Genomic DNA, 15,903 nt, shown 5'->3' on the forward strand with positions numbered 1-15,903 from the left:
CTAACACGATAGGATTTCCGAGTGTTTAGCCTAAAGAATCTCGTAAACATGAGCGTTCAGCGTTGGTCCACGTCGCGAGATCATTCGTCACCCGCACAATCCGTCTGCTCGGGACGTGAGCTCGTACTTTCGCTAAAAATGCAAATATCCGTCGAACTGACACCACGCCCCACGCCATCGGGATCGACGCTGAGTCGGCGGAGGCCGGGCGGTTCGCGATCTGTGGCAAAGAAATGAGGCAATAATGTAGAAAACAGAAGAAGTCTATGCTGGAATTGTGCTTATGAAGGATAGGTATACAAAAAAAAATCTAACGTAACGTGATTGAATTTGTTGCGAGATTTGTTAGATACTGTAGCATATTATGCATCGTGATCACGATGATCCACCCGAAGATAATGATGCATTCAGCTGCGTCGCAATTATTAAGACCTCATTAACGGGCATCACGGTGTACCTACATCTCGTAATAAATATAATTATTTGGAATGCCATTTATATTTGATACACTTTTTTTGAAGAGCATATATTATGTTATTTTATTTTTAAATACCATTTACCTAATTAAATGAGTAATAATAAATCACTTTATTTAACTTTATTTTTAAAAAGTAGCTTCGCTTTTTAATGAGGAAATCACTTTTTGGATCAAAATTTCAAATAACCATTTCCATGAATTTCATAACTTTAGAAGCTTTTGAATTATGGTTTTTGACAGTAGTCTTTTTGCGTTACTTTGATAATATTTTTTTGATTAAGAAAAACGTGTACATTTCAGAAAAACTTTTTCTTTTACCGTTCCTGTAAGACGGACTTTTTAGTTTCCGTTTTTTCTAAGTATTTAGGGTTCTACGTTATAAATCATATATGATTTTACCTAAATTACTATTTGTCAAAAACTTAAAGGAAGGAGTGTTAGGATATCTCATAAATAATTCTAAACAATTTCAGCGCTTAAATTATTGTAAATTTACCTATATTTACTTCTTTTGTAAAACTTAAAATTGCCATCCAGTAGTTTTTAAAAGGCCTTACAATGAAAATTTGCACTTTAAAGTTGAATATTTCGCAAACAGATCACTGAATAGAAAAATTGTCTTAGCAACCCCCCAACGGTTTTAAAAGACTTATCCAACGATACCCCTCAATATAGGGTTAGCCGAGAAGAAAAAAAAACACCCCCACTTTATGTCTATGGGAGGTACCCTAATATTTTTTTTACTTTTTTTATATTACCATTTTGTCGGCGTGACTGATATTAGACAGACAGACAGACGGACAGACATGGCGAAACTATAAGGGTTCCTAGTTGACTACGGAACCCTCAAAAGTTTAGTTTTTATTTATTTCAAAATTAAGAAAATTGTACCCTCAAATACTTCTAATATTTTTATAAGTGAAATAAGAACGTTACACATCCACTGAGGTAGCGGCAGTAATTTGGTTGATTTGTGAGCACTTATTATTTCTGGTTTTCAAAAATATTGCAAAATAGTAAAAGTAAGCATTTTCACAGATTTTAGGCAAAATATGCAATAACCGATAAAAATGGGCTAAATATGCTAATATGCAATTACATATAATCTGGTTTCTATTGATAACCATTTGGCCACCTTTGCAATCACAAAACAACCAAAAAAACATCCCATCCAACTCACAGCCCTAGTACTAACTTTCCCAACCTTTATTCTAAGATTCTAAAATTCTGAAATTTTAAGTACTTCTCAAATAAATTCCATGTCGACTAAGATAAGCGTACGAAATAAAAATATGTATAGATAACTATAATAAGTATATACCATCTCATAATCATAATCTTCTTTCTTCGTATCACCTTTATCCTACCTACAAATCTATTCTCAGGGTGTGCTTGGCGATCTTCCGTTGGTTATCGAGTCTGTAAACTTAAAAATATTTTAAAATGGAGCCAACGATTTGGCTTGATTGTCAATCCGACAAAGACCTATGTCATTGTCATTGGTAGCTCGAAACTTGTCCCAAGAGTCGATTTTGCGTCTCTGCCACCGGTGCTTTTCGACGGAGTACTAATACCGTTTGCACATCAGGTCAAGAACCTGGGTGTTATTTTCGACCGCACTCTCTCATGGTCTCCTCATGTGCGCGAGGTGAGCAGAAAGGTGTTTGCTGCGGTGGGATCTTTAAGACGGCTTCAGAATTTCCTACCTTTTGCTACCAAGGTTGCGCTTGCTCAAACTTTACTGCACCCTATTTTCGACTATGCTGACATTTGTTATCCCGATCTCTTAGAAGAGCAGCTTAACAAACTTGAGCGAATTCAAAATCTATGCATTCGGCTTATATTTGGTCTACGTAAGTTCGATCATGTCTCTAATTTTCGATCACAGCTCAAGTGGCTCCCAATCCGCTTTCGCCGTAACTCTCACATGCTCCACCTTCTTTACGGCATTCTCTTTAACCCTGCAACTCCTCGCTACCTCAAAGAGCGATTTAGCTACGTAACTTCTATTCGATGCTCTCAGAAATTTCTCCTAACCGTGCCTCTATCTAACTCCAAATTCTATGTATATTCTTATACTGTCCAGGCTATTTGGTTGTGGAACTCCTTACCGATTGACTTACGACACGCAAAATCTTTGTCACTATTTAAATCTATGCTTAAGGAGCACTATCTGTCATCTTGTAATTATTAGCTTTATGATAATTTATTTATTTATTTGTTGCTGTTTATCTCACTGCCTATATTTACTTGGACGTATATAATATGTACGAAATAATTATGTATGTATTCGTAGATGTATTTCTGTTACGTTTTAATTTTCTGATCTACTTTTGATGAACCACCTGTTGTAAACTAGTCCTTCCTTCTTTCTGTAAAAAAGGTTGCCTGGAAGAGATCGCTCTTAAGCGATAAGGCCGCCTGTTGCTCACCTTGTATTTTTTTCTCTGTGTATCTGTTTTCTGTGTCGCTTACTATGTCTGGTGTACAATAAAGAGTCTTTGTATTTTATTGTATTGTATATCTTGATACAACTGGGCCAATGCACCAAACATATTTTTTACTTTTAATTTACTTTTACTTGTATCTTAACTCTACCAAATATATGATTAGTAATGGAATTGATAGCAAAAAACCGGCCAAGAGCGTGTCGGACACGCCCAAAATAGGGTTCCGTAGCCATTACGAAAAAATTAAGTAATATTTTTCTGAGGATTTCGTATTTTATACGGAATTTTCCAAGTTTAGGTATTTTTTATACCTTAGGCTGCTATTTACTCATAAACTACTAATATTTCTCAAGAAAACTTAGCCGTTATAGTTTTCCTTAAGAGTTTGATATACTTACTACCATCTTGATTTTTTTTACTTTTTCCACCCACCGGTTTAGATTTTAGAGGGGGGGAAGCTCGATTTTAATGAAAATTTTCACTTTAAAGTTGAATATTTCGCAAACAAATCACTGAATTGAAAAATCATCTTAGCAAACCCCTAATGGTTTTAAAATATCTATCCAACAATACCCCACACTATAGGGTTGCATGAGAAAAAAAAATCACCCCCACTTTACGTCTATGAGAAATACCGTAAAAATTTTTTTTTTAGATTTATGTTGTACCATTTTGTCGGCATAGTTTACATATAATTATATCATTGCAAAATTACAGCTTTCTAGCATTGATTATCCCTGAGCAAAGCCGCGGACGGACAGACAGACATACAGATAGACAGACAGACATGGCGAAACTTTAAGGGTTCCATTTTTGCCATTTAGGCTAAAAACCCCTAAAAACCCCTAAAAACCCCTGGTAACCCTAAAAAGGGTTTTCTAGTAACCTTGGTTTTCATAGTCTCGCAATGGGTGAGAAAAGTAGAGTATACTCGTCGGGAATAAAACTGTTTTGTCATTTGTCTTGGGCGCGCTTGAATCCTTCACTGCTCTCGAGATTCAATATCGCATCCGTCACATAGTACGCTGTTTTATCCCTCGGTGTACAATCTACTATTAATTAATTTTGGATTTCCAACATCAACAATAAACACCGTTTTGGTTAAAATAAACTTAGATACATTAAATTTTACACGATTTATTTTGCTATCATTGCACACCAAAGATCGTATTAGCGTTAATTTTCTTAGCTATTAACACATTAGAAGTGTACAACGAACACTATCGTAAATCAGAAGTGCAAACAGTGTATTAATTACAAATGCAAACACCGAGTGTGGTCCACCGCCGTCTCTATCCTGCTAATGATTTGCAGTGCGGCTGTGGAGCACACAGCTCTGTCTACATAACTTATCTAAGGGGATGAGTAGCAAATACCGGTTTGCTTATATTAGTGATTATGAAAATTATTTGCAAACTTAATGTGTTCAGATACTTGTACGAGTAGATGTAGAAATTTTTCGTACTAGTTTGTCTAACATAATAAACTTAGGATGTGCCGGCTCTTAAATAATACGTGCAATCACTGAATATTTAAAAGTAGCCTGATGGTTTAATGTTGTCTGAAGTTCTCCGAATTTTTCTGAATCTATGTGTAAAATATCATTAAGCTCATTAATGTATAAGCTTTTTGATGAAGGAAAACGATCCGAAGAAACTTACAAAAACCCACGGAAAAATTCGATGCTGTCTATAAAGTTCCCAATTCGAACTCGAGCGTAAGATCTACAAGCTTAAGCCTTTTTTCCGAAAAGTCTGAGGAAGTCTGTACCCAGTTGTGAGACGTATACAGGCTGAGACGATTGCAATATAAAAAATCCAGTTAACATCATTCCACACTTAAATTCTCGTTTGAATAATATTAAGAGAGCGATAAGAGTCGTACTACTAAATAATAGTCGGAATGAACGCAAAATTTCCAGCTATATGACCTTTCAAAAAATTGTAGCGTCTATAAAAATAGTAATCTCCATTAAAACTGCGGTAACGGTGCGCATCTACAACTTTGTGGAAACAATACGGTTGATCTCGAAGCGAAATTTAATTCCATCAACATTATTCGACCGTGCGACTCAAAGATGTGATTTTGAATGAAAACTGAAATAAAAAAACAAGCGAAACGCAAGTCGGACTATACGCCTTGTGAGGGTTCCTACTACTACGGGGCAAATATTCAATTTGACATATTGGTTAACAGATGCGATTAATAGTTTTCCTTTTTATTTCGTTTTGTTACCATGAATTTTAATACGGATCCAAAAACAACGATTGAATTGGCCCCTCTCAACCTTCCTGCTTTAAATTTTAATATTTCGCAAACAGGTTCCTAAATCAGAAAATATTTAAAACCAATTGTTTTGTATTATTTATATTCAACTAAGTAGATACGTCCCACATAATAATTAATGGGATTGACTAGCAAAATATCATTCTCGTTGTATGCGTAACTTAAAAAAAGTTTATTTTTAACATTTTCTTTTATCGATATTATGTCGGCGTATTTAATTTGTATATCTACGGCAAATCACAGCTACTCGTATCTAGTACCAAGAATCACTAAGTAAAACCGCGGACAGACGGACGGGCAGACATGGCAAAACATTTAAAACGTTTTTAATGTGGAACCCTAAAAAGAGTATTCCGTCGTCAAAACAATATTGTCCGATTGTAGTTTGCGGTACAATGGGAGTCGCGGGCGGCATGCGGGCGGGGACGCCGCCAAGCCGACGTAAAGTGAAATCGGTCCTTTCAAAACATTTTACTGTGCAAGCTTGAAAAATAAAACGGAGCACTATTCAGTCAGCCACCCAGCGTGTAACCGGGCTGCATACCGCGATGTACCCATCTACTAAACGCGTCCCTAATGTCGTGTATGTAGGTATGGGTAGATGACTGTCGCGCTGTTTGGCGGCTATCGTCGGTACTGAAGCTTTCTGGTACCTAAAGTTAAAAATCCCATTGTCTTCCAAATGTCAAACGAAGATTTGGGTAGAAGTAGCCATTGAAAAATAATAGTTGAAAAAATTACTGGAAAAAATAATCAAAAGCCACTAAAATTAACAGCTTTGTAACAAACACTCGCAAACTACCTAACGAATTAATTGTATGTAATTTGAGGCCCGAAGAATTGCGAAACTAAAGTGGCAGTGGGCGGGGCACATTGCAGGACTGATGGCCGATGGGGTCAGAAGGTTCTCGAAAGGCGTCCGCGGAGCGGGAGACGAGCTGTCTGTCGGTAGGCTTCCAACAAGATGGAGCGACGCTTGGTTAAGATCGCGGGATCGCGGTGGATGCGGAAAGCACAAGACCGGTCTGAGTGGAGAGCCGGGGGGGAGGCCTATGTCCAGCAGTGGACGTCTTTCGGCTGACATGATGATGATGATGATGATGAATTTAAGGTGCCCAGTTTAGAATATTCAGCTACGAGTATCCTTACTACTATAAAGGGGAAAGTGAGTGTTTGTTTGTTACGCATTCACGCCGTAACTACTGCACCGATTCCTATGAAATTTTGCATACGTAATATTGAAAGTCCAGAATAAATAATAGGATATTTTTTATCCCGAAAAAAAATCCGTTCCCAAGGGATGACCAAAAGTTTGTTTGGTATTCTAACCGCTGAGCTAACTCTCTACATAGAATGCACATTACACAAACGTTTTTTAAATAATGTGTTAAAAAGCATGCTTGCTTGCTTTCTGACTTGCATGCTTGCCTGTATGCTTGCTTGCATACTTGATTGCTTGTGTGCTTGCTTGCATGCTTGCTGGCATGCTTGCTTGCGTTCATGCTTGCTTGCATGCTTGAATGCAGTCTTAAATGCATGCTTGCTTGCACTATTTCATGCATAATTACATGCTTAATTACATGATTGCTTCCACGCTTGGTTGCATGCTTGCTTGCATGCTTGCCTACATGCTTGCTTGCATGCTTGCTCGCATGCGTGCTTGCACTATATTTTGCATAATTACATACTTGCTTGCACGCTTGCTTCCATGATTGAGTGCATGCTTGCTTGCATGCTTGCTTGCACGCTGGCTTCCTTGGTTGCATGCTTGCTTGCTTGCATGCTTGCTTGCATGCTTGCTCGCATGCGTGCTTGCACTATATTTTGCATAATTACATACTTGCTTGCACGCTTGCTTCCATGATTGAGTGCATGCTTGCTTGCATGCTTGCTTGCACGCTGGCTTCCATGATTGAATGTATGCTTGCTTGCATTCTTGCTTGCATGCTTGCTTGATTGTTTGCTTCTTTGAAAAGTGTATGGTTCAGGCGAGCGAAGCCGCGGGTAAAAGCTAGTCTACTATATTCTACCTGATAACTTAGAGTAGCATTGACTTCAAAGGAAGCCTATTTCCACATTGTTCGGCTAGCCAGTTCCATGAACGGCATAGCGTGAGCTGGTCTGTACAGAGCACCTAATAGTACCAGAGGTACTTAACACCTGTGTGAGCTACATACAACATAACATATATTATTCCACCAATAACAGAGAGCAGCAATCGCAGATTAGACTATGCAATTCCCTAATGGGTTTATTATACCGACCCGGTCGCAGGATACAATAGACTTATCGTGCTACCGGATGAACAAGTGTATAGGTGAAAAATTGAAGTAGATCATCTGTTGTTTGTAGTAGTAACGTGTTCGTAATAGAAAAGTCGACGTTTTATATTCGAAAAATGACTCAAGCCCCATATCCATTCTGTGCACTACTACATACAGGTAATTTACTTAAGTTTTTATTATATAACAACGATGCGGTTCATGCCTCTAGGCTCTAAGAATCTAAAGCGTTTGAGATTTCGGGGAGTAACAGGGTAAACCGGTAACGGTGTTATATTAGAATGAGTGGTCAAAGATTGTTAAAACTGATACAAATTGTTCTCGTTGAGAATGCTCGTTAAAAAATCATGTACACAAAAATCTATTAAAAATTATATAGTTATGTCAGAATTCCTAAGCGATAAATTGTTGATTCTCCGATTAAAATACTACTTACTTATCTGTCTTTTTTTTTTCAGTGCATACACTACCTATGTACCTACTTGTGGGCCATCTTGTGAAAGACAATTATTCTTCAACACATCAGTCATATCTAGTAAAAAGAGTCTTTAAATCCAAAGCTAAGTGATGCAGCTCAATGCCATAGTTATACTAAAAATAAACCCATTACCAAATCAGTGAGATCGAGTTCCGCGCGAAGGCACGGGTCGCATTTCCACAAGTCGCGAATATTCGATTGAATCCGACCCACCTCACCTTAAGTGCGAGGGAACTATTTTTGTAAGGACCCGGTGGGGACACCGAATGGCGGAGAACAGGCTAACGCAACTGCCTCGGGTCACGGAAATAAAATCATCTCAAGGCCTTTCCTGTAAATAAACCAGCATGAACCTTTTAAATCTATTTAGTGACATTCATGAAATGTTTTTAAGGGTTGCATACCTGTAAAATAATATATTTTTTTTGTTAATAAACACAGTTTTCAGAACTTCTAAAATGATAATTTAACTTTTTTGATGAACCCGCGTTGCATGCGACTGCATTTCAACTTATCTTATCCAATTACAGCAGTGGAACCATGACATGGGACTTCAACGACGGTTTCAAGCCCATCAAGAAAACGTATAAAGTACTCGTATTTTTAATACGTCACCAAACTCATCCACGTTTTCCAATTTAAAAATATCCGCACCCTTAAAATTTTCAGTGAGGATTAATTGCATCGTCGAGGCGTCATCGCATAGAAAATATTGCGATTGGCTAATTGGAAACGTTACTCGTCGGCTGCACTCGCTGCTGGTGACGGTCGCGACAAATAATAATGTGACGGACGGGCGATAGATACTTGCTATTTTACTATTGCATTCATCGGCTTTGTTAGATCGCAATCGTTTAATTTTGTGAACAATAGAGGTAACAGTTAACTAGGACTGAAATAATTGATTAATGTCAGGTTGGATTTCATATTTAAAGGGGTTTAGATAAAATAAAAGTCCGAGTGCTCGACATGCCCAATAGGAGATGACACCCTGCTTCACCTCTATTGCTAATGATAATGAGTCATCATCCCAGCCTATATACGTCCCACTGCTGGGCACAGGCCTCTTCTCAGAACAAGAGGGCTTGGGCCATAGTTCCCACGCGGGCCCAGTGCGGATTGGGAACTTCGCACGCACCATTGAATCGATTCGCAGGTTTGTGCAGGTTTCCTCACGATGTTTTCCTTCACCGCAAAGCTCGTGGTAAATATCAAATGTAATTCCGCACAGGAATTTCGAAAAACTCAGAGGTGCGAGCCGGGATTCGAACCCACGACCCTCTGCATGAGAGGCGATAGGTCAAACCACTAGGCCACCACGGCTTCTAATGATAATGAGTAATGATATAAAATCAAAGAAGGCAACTGCTGGGATAGTGACGAGCGCTCGTACCTTATTTATCAGTGTGGTTCACCATACGATGTTTTTTTTTAAATGTTGGTACGAAATCAGCAGGGTTGTTATTTTTTAGCAGCAGTTGAATAGAAATTTATACAAAGTAGCACCACGGATATAACATCTTCACAAAACAGTTTAGTTTATTACATCATAACAAATACTTATAACAATCCATCCAACAAGCAAGTGCAACAAGCCGATTCTTTTAACCCGTCACGCGTCCTAGAGACTACATTACTCCCTAACTTTTTTTTGCGGGAAATGTCCTAGAGACTACATGTCTTAAAAGAACGCATCATTGGTAGAGACAGGAAACAACGTCAGATCGCTAATTCTTCCTCGTAAATTAAATTTCACAATGACTGAGACGTTTTATTAATTTTTCGAAGGCTATAAAAGCCATATGTGCGCTGTTTCATACTTTCCAATCCGATTTCAATTTACAACGCACTGTTTGTCTCGCCAATCTATACGCAGCTAATGAAATCGTAAATCAAAACTGTAGAGCATACATCGACAGGCTTCCATCGCATACGTTCCGACAAATGTTATGCCTCTCAACTTCCCTCAACGTTTAACGAGCGTATTTTTAATTGATATAATTAAAAAGAGAATTGATTAACGGCTCACGTCAATTGCTTACTCGCGAGGGCAATCGTGGTTTTAGGGTTTTATTGAAGTAAAATGACGAAACGTGCAGCGCTGGTGGTTAACAAACAACTGAATTTATAGGGTACTTGGAAAACTTACGGAAGGATTTTTTTTTGAGCAGCGATTATATGGTAGCATGGTGGTTTAAGCTATGGCTCAAGCAGAGGGTCGTGGGTTCGAATCCATGGGTCACATCTCCAACTTTTTCAGAATTTATAAGTACCATAAACTTTACGGCGAAAGTAAGCATCGTGAGGAAACCTACACTCACCAGCGAAGAAATTTAGTAGTGTGCATGTGAATTTCCCAATCTGCACTGGGCCCACGTGGAAACTACGGCGCAGCACTCTCATTCTGAGAGGTGATCTACGCCCCGCAGTGGGGCGTACATAGCCCGAAATATTAATTGAATATGCTGGTATTATGAATATCAATCACAAAGAAACTGCAGCCTCTTATCTCTTTGTTGCGCTCATTCATTATTGATTTAACCTTAGTATGAGGTTAACGAGATTGATTATTTATATCGCGTTGCTAGCGGCTAGCGGCCGGCATAGCCCGTCGGCACAACGTCAAAAACGGTGCACTCCAACTAATTGCATTTGCTATTGATGCAAGCCTATGCCAGCTCTCGACCTGTGAATACATAGCCTGATACTCGCAGTACACCTAAAACATAGTGCTATAAACGAGGCAACCGTAAAGCACCATTGCAGCTTATTTATTGAATTCCACGGCATTTGGATTTAGCAGACGAATAATGCAATGCGAAAACTTTCCGCTGATTAAAATTAGAATCAGAAGCCGTATTGCCTAACATTTCTCGCACACAAAAACTGTAATTTCAATTGCGTTCGCGAGTTTCAGAAACGTTAAGCAGTACGGCCGGCCTCAGATCAAGTTTGTTTAACACTTATTATCACCGAACTATATTAAGGCACTGGCAGAGTCGTTTTATTAGGGTTCCGTACCCAAAGGGTAAAAGCGGAAACCCTATTACTAAGACTTCGCTGTCCATCCGTCCGTCCGTCTGTCACCAGGCTGTATTATGAGTACATGAACCATGATATTTGGACAGTTGAAAATTTCAATGATTATGAATAACTATGGCCGCTAAAACAACAAATACTAAAAACAGAATAAAATAAATATTGAAGGGGGCTAATTAACGTGATTTTTTTGCCATTTTTTGCTAATGTCTAATGAATGTTGTATAGATGGTACGGATCTTCGTGCGCGAGTCCGACTCGCACTTGGCCGGTTTCTTATTTGCATTATTATTTTTTCTATTTATTTCATATCTCTCCGGTACCAAGCCGTCGATGATTGATTGAATTGTTGATCTCCATACTAGTTTAATGACAGCTATATTATTTCTTTAATTTAATTTCTAAAATTCAATTCATTTTTACAAAACGCGACGCCATTAAGATCTTTGTAATTAGTGATGAGTACTCAGCTATTCCAACTCCAAACTACACTTTACAACTTTGCCAAAACCTGGTTCACGGCTAGCAACTTCACTATTCAATCCGATCCTATACTGGTACGTACGTTAATAGCTATTCTTAGTAATGAACCGTCTGTACGTTCCCATGTAAGAAGAGGCATAAAGGGTCTGTGGAGCGCATCGTAATTTGTACCTGCCTCTGAAATTACTTAGTTAATGCTTATCCAGCGGCCTATAAAAACAAAGAAGCCGCCACGACACGGGGAGGGTCAGAGAATCTTATTGTATATTAATGTTAGTGACGCCATTCTCCCTCTAGTTTTGGCAAAGATGCAATTTCATTTGAATATTGTGCAAGTAGACTGTTACCCCGCGTTATTCTCGTAACTGAAAACACTTTAAATACAAAGTGCTCATAAAAGTAGTGCCTGCGAAGGCATTAGCTTGGGTATAGAGTTAATTGATATTAGCGTCGGGTAATGCGATAGGAACTTATTTTGGGAGTGGGAGGTGCTTGTGAGCGACATGAGTTGGCAGTCGACAGTCGAATGGAACAATTAAAAGGATATTTTGCGCCCTCTCGGCGTCGGCGTCGTCGCCGGTTCCCGTGTGATGTCTCTCATTCCGTGTGAAAGTGCGCCTCCGCTCGTCACTGTCGCACGATTTATACCCGCCGTATTACACGCCATTCGACACGTTGCCACATCTCGCACAGCGATCAACGAAGCAAATCTTATAATTAGAGGTGACCTATGAAAACATTTTGTATAAGATTATGTTTTTAGAATAAGATAATTTGTTGAATAATTTGCAGTACAAGATAACAAAATACAATATTTTTCAAAAATCTATGTATTACATTTAAATAAAAATAAAATAAATTTCATGGGACACTTGACACCACCTAACCCCAAACTAAGCAAAACTTGTACTATGGTTATTAATTAGGCAACGGACAAACATTCTTATATAGATAAATACATACTTAAATACATATTAAACATCCAAGACCCGAGAGCAAACATTCGTATTATTCAACATTTGACTTTGTGTAATGATTCCATAAGTAGGTTTAGTGTATGGGCAAGATTACATGGCAACATTACTAAACATACAAAATGTAAATCGCACTTATATAAGCTACGGAAGGCTGCTGATACACGTAGATACTATTTATAGTTGAGATTCTTCACTAGCCCTCTTATTCTCACTGTTTAATCGGAGTTGAATGCACTAAAATACTAGTATGGTAATACTAGGTGGAAAATTTAATTAAAAGTCCACACAATGAGGCTCAACGGGATTAATACGTAGTTTGTGCTAATTAATAATGTCCGAACAATCCTGTGGCTAAAATGCAAAGCAACCACTCAATATTTTACCAAAATTGCACAATAATACAAAATGCCACATCTAATCAAAATGAAACAGTGTTTCCGACTCCGCTAAGATGATTGTACCCCTGTTTAATTGTTTCTTGCAACGCGGCTATATTAAGCAGTGAGACGGGAACTTTATGACTTCTTGAATGAGTCGTTAAGTTGTCGAATCAATTCGTCTTGAGCCTCAGAATTATTCGAATGGAATCGTGATAGGGGAGTGAAACCAGCGGTAAATAATTTTACAACAGACACTCGATACCGATATTAAATTTCGGCACACTAATGAGACAGTTAAACTGATATTTCGTATTATTTTAAATAACACAAAGGGTATTCGGAGGAACAAAGTAATTTTATTTTAGAAACAATATTACGTTTTCGATTTACGGAAGAGCCTTACTGCTATCTAAATACTTACAAAACTGTAAAAATACATATTTTTGAAATCGAGAAGAAGAACACTAATAATTTAATTAATGGCCAAAACGAAATGGCATAAAACTAAAAATATGAAATATGCCTCGTCATAAAATTTTATTGAATAGACTAAGATTAGCACCTTGTTTACTTCCACCGGCTAGACGGCGTCTATGGGGAATGCACTATGAAGACGACAAAATTATGTCATAGTTTATATGAAGAGAGCAAAAGATAGGTAGTAAAGCAAGATATAATAATGTGATGCATCTAAGATAATTGTGATCTCATTTTTATTTGGCACTTACGTGACTTCAGAATATCCCAAGGTATGAAACTAAAGAAAAGTCTGGCATTATAATGTTTTAAAATTCGCAATTTTCGCTCATACATGCTTGAGACTTAATAAAGCCTTGCATTTTAACCGCGATCATGTATATACTCGTATAAGCTCTCGTAATAAACAAAGGATCAAGATATTAGTTTGGAAAAATCGTTGGATAAAATTGTAGGTGTCGCGTGATATGTTGCCGGAACAAAAAAAAACCAGCCAAGAGCATGTCGGGCACGCCCAAAATAGGGTTCCGTAGCCATTACGAAAAAAATAAGTAATATTTTTCTAAGGATTTCGTATTTTATACGGAATCTTCCAAGTTTAGGTATATTTTATACCTTAGGCTGCTATTTACTCTTAAACTACTAATAATTATTAAGCAAACTTAGCCGTTATAGTTTTCCTTGAAAGTATGATAATCTAACTACCATTCTGAATTTTTTCAAATTTCTTGATTTTAGAGGGGGGGGGGACCCTCGATTTTAATGAAAATTTGCACTTTAAAGTTGAATATTTTGCAAACAAATCACTGAATCGAAAAATCCAACGATACCCCATACTACAAGTTTAGATGAGAAAAAAAAATCACCCCTACTTTACGTCTATGTCGGCATAGTTACATACATATTCGTGAAAAATTACAGCTTTCTAGCATTGATAGTCCCTGAGCAAAGCCGCGGACGGACGGACAGACAGACAGACAGACAGACAGACATGGCGATACTATTTAGGGTTCCGTTTTTGCCATTTTGGCTCCGGAACCCTAAAAGTCATATTGTGTGAGTAATTCGAAAATTTTGCACAGCTAAACCTATGTGTGGCCGAAACGTCAAAATAACTTTGACAATATTAAAAGCGTGATTAACTAATTCAGTTTTGCTTGTTTATTTGACTTTCTTCATTTGTATGTCAAGCAAGACGCATATTTTTAATATCTAACAATAAAATTAGGTGTAGTCCATACCTATCTGCAATAAACGACTTTTTTATGTTATCTACTTTCCATTTACAATAATGATGAATTACATAGAGTTTTCCATGCAATGTGCCTACTTGTTATTGCTCATATTATTGTGCAAGTAAACAAGGTTAAGTAGCTGCTTAACAGCAAACCTTTTTAATCTTAAAGAGCGTAGGTAATATTTTTCAGGCAACCTTCTCAAACTAGCCCGGAGCTAAGTATAAGCTATTTCAAGGATGTAATTTTCATTTTCTTAAAATTTACTAGTGTCCAGCGCGCCCACCCGGGCGGCCGCTCTAACTCAAAGTCGTCCTGTAGCTATATAAATCAAGACTTTAATACCATTAAGCCGCTGCGCCTAAAGCACGCTTTTAAACTTCCCAGTTTTAATTCGCCTGCGAGAGATTTTAATTTAGCAAACTGTTTCCTCGAACTTGCAGTTATAATGTATTCATACATTAACAAAATACTGACATTCACCCAGCCCGCTCGCTAGAACGGGAAAGCATTACACTGCAGTGACATTTTTCTTTATGAACTCCCCGACCTGTTTTTATTAATTCTTACTCCCCCGCCCGAAATAAAGCTTAAAAGAAAGCATTTTCATGCCTTGAATACCTTCAACGCGATCATAATTAGTCCCCTACTTGAAAATTCTCCCGTTTCACGTTTAAAGCATTCATGTGAATCAGATCGCTTTCACGGCTTTCAGAGAAAAAAATGTTGAGTGTTAGTTTCGTAATGTAATTTAGAAATAACTTTGCTTTCCAATGAATTGAAATAAGAGGATTTGTATTTTTGTGACCATTTAGTCTGCAAATTATTTGTGAGTGATATTTGACAGTTTACAATATAAAGTTTAAGGAACAACGATGTTACAGATGCCTGCGGACTATAAACTTTTCCTGAGACATACTACGGAACTGGCTCACTTTTCCTGTTTTCCCAGTTCCATATTTTAATTTCAGGAAACGTTGCTCCACCTAGCGGATGGACGGCCGCTGTATGCTCGTCTAACGTTCAGAGTTTGCACTATATAGCTCTTCGGCTAGGAAGTTCAAATTTAAAATAAGTCTACATTCAAACTTCTAAAAATATCCAAACAAAAATATAAACTTTTTCTGCTTCCTACCTTCATAAAGGTTCAGTAGTGATGGCACGTATTCTCACACGACGTCAGCAACTTTTTTTCGGGTTATGTTATCAATTAATATTTAAGAGCACGTTTTGGTTACGTTTTGCTACGCATAGACCACATTTTGCCTACGTATTTTTTCTTACCAACATCAATTGTGCAGGTCGAACCATAAACTTGTTAGAACATTTTTTGTGAAT

The 15,903-nt window shown here is 37.7% G+C and overlaps 1 long non-coding RNA gene across 1 annotated transcript; it reads right to left on the minus strand.

The window, feature by feature from the left end:
* Positions 1–22: 22 nt before the first annotated feature.
* Positions 23–8,538, minus strand: LOC141437927 (uncharacterized). The gene is made up of 3 exons (XR_012452433.1): positions 8,379–8,538; positions 8,193–8,305; positions 23–220 (listed from the first exon to the last, which is right to left on the minus strand). It is a non-coding gene; the product is annotated as an uncharacterized lncRNA (long non-coding RNA).
* Between the last annotated feature and the right edge of the window lie 7,365 nt (positions 8,539–15,903).

The sequence above is a fragment of the Choristoneura fumiferana genome, chromosome 18, assembly GCF_025370935.1.
Source record: "Choristoneura fumiferana chromosome 18, NRCan_CFum_1, whole genome shotgun sequence".
In the NCBI taxonomy this organism is placed as follows: domain Eukaryota; kingdom Metazoa; phylum Arthropoda; class Insecta; order Lepidoptera; family Tortricidae; genus Choristoneura; species Choristoneura fumiferana.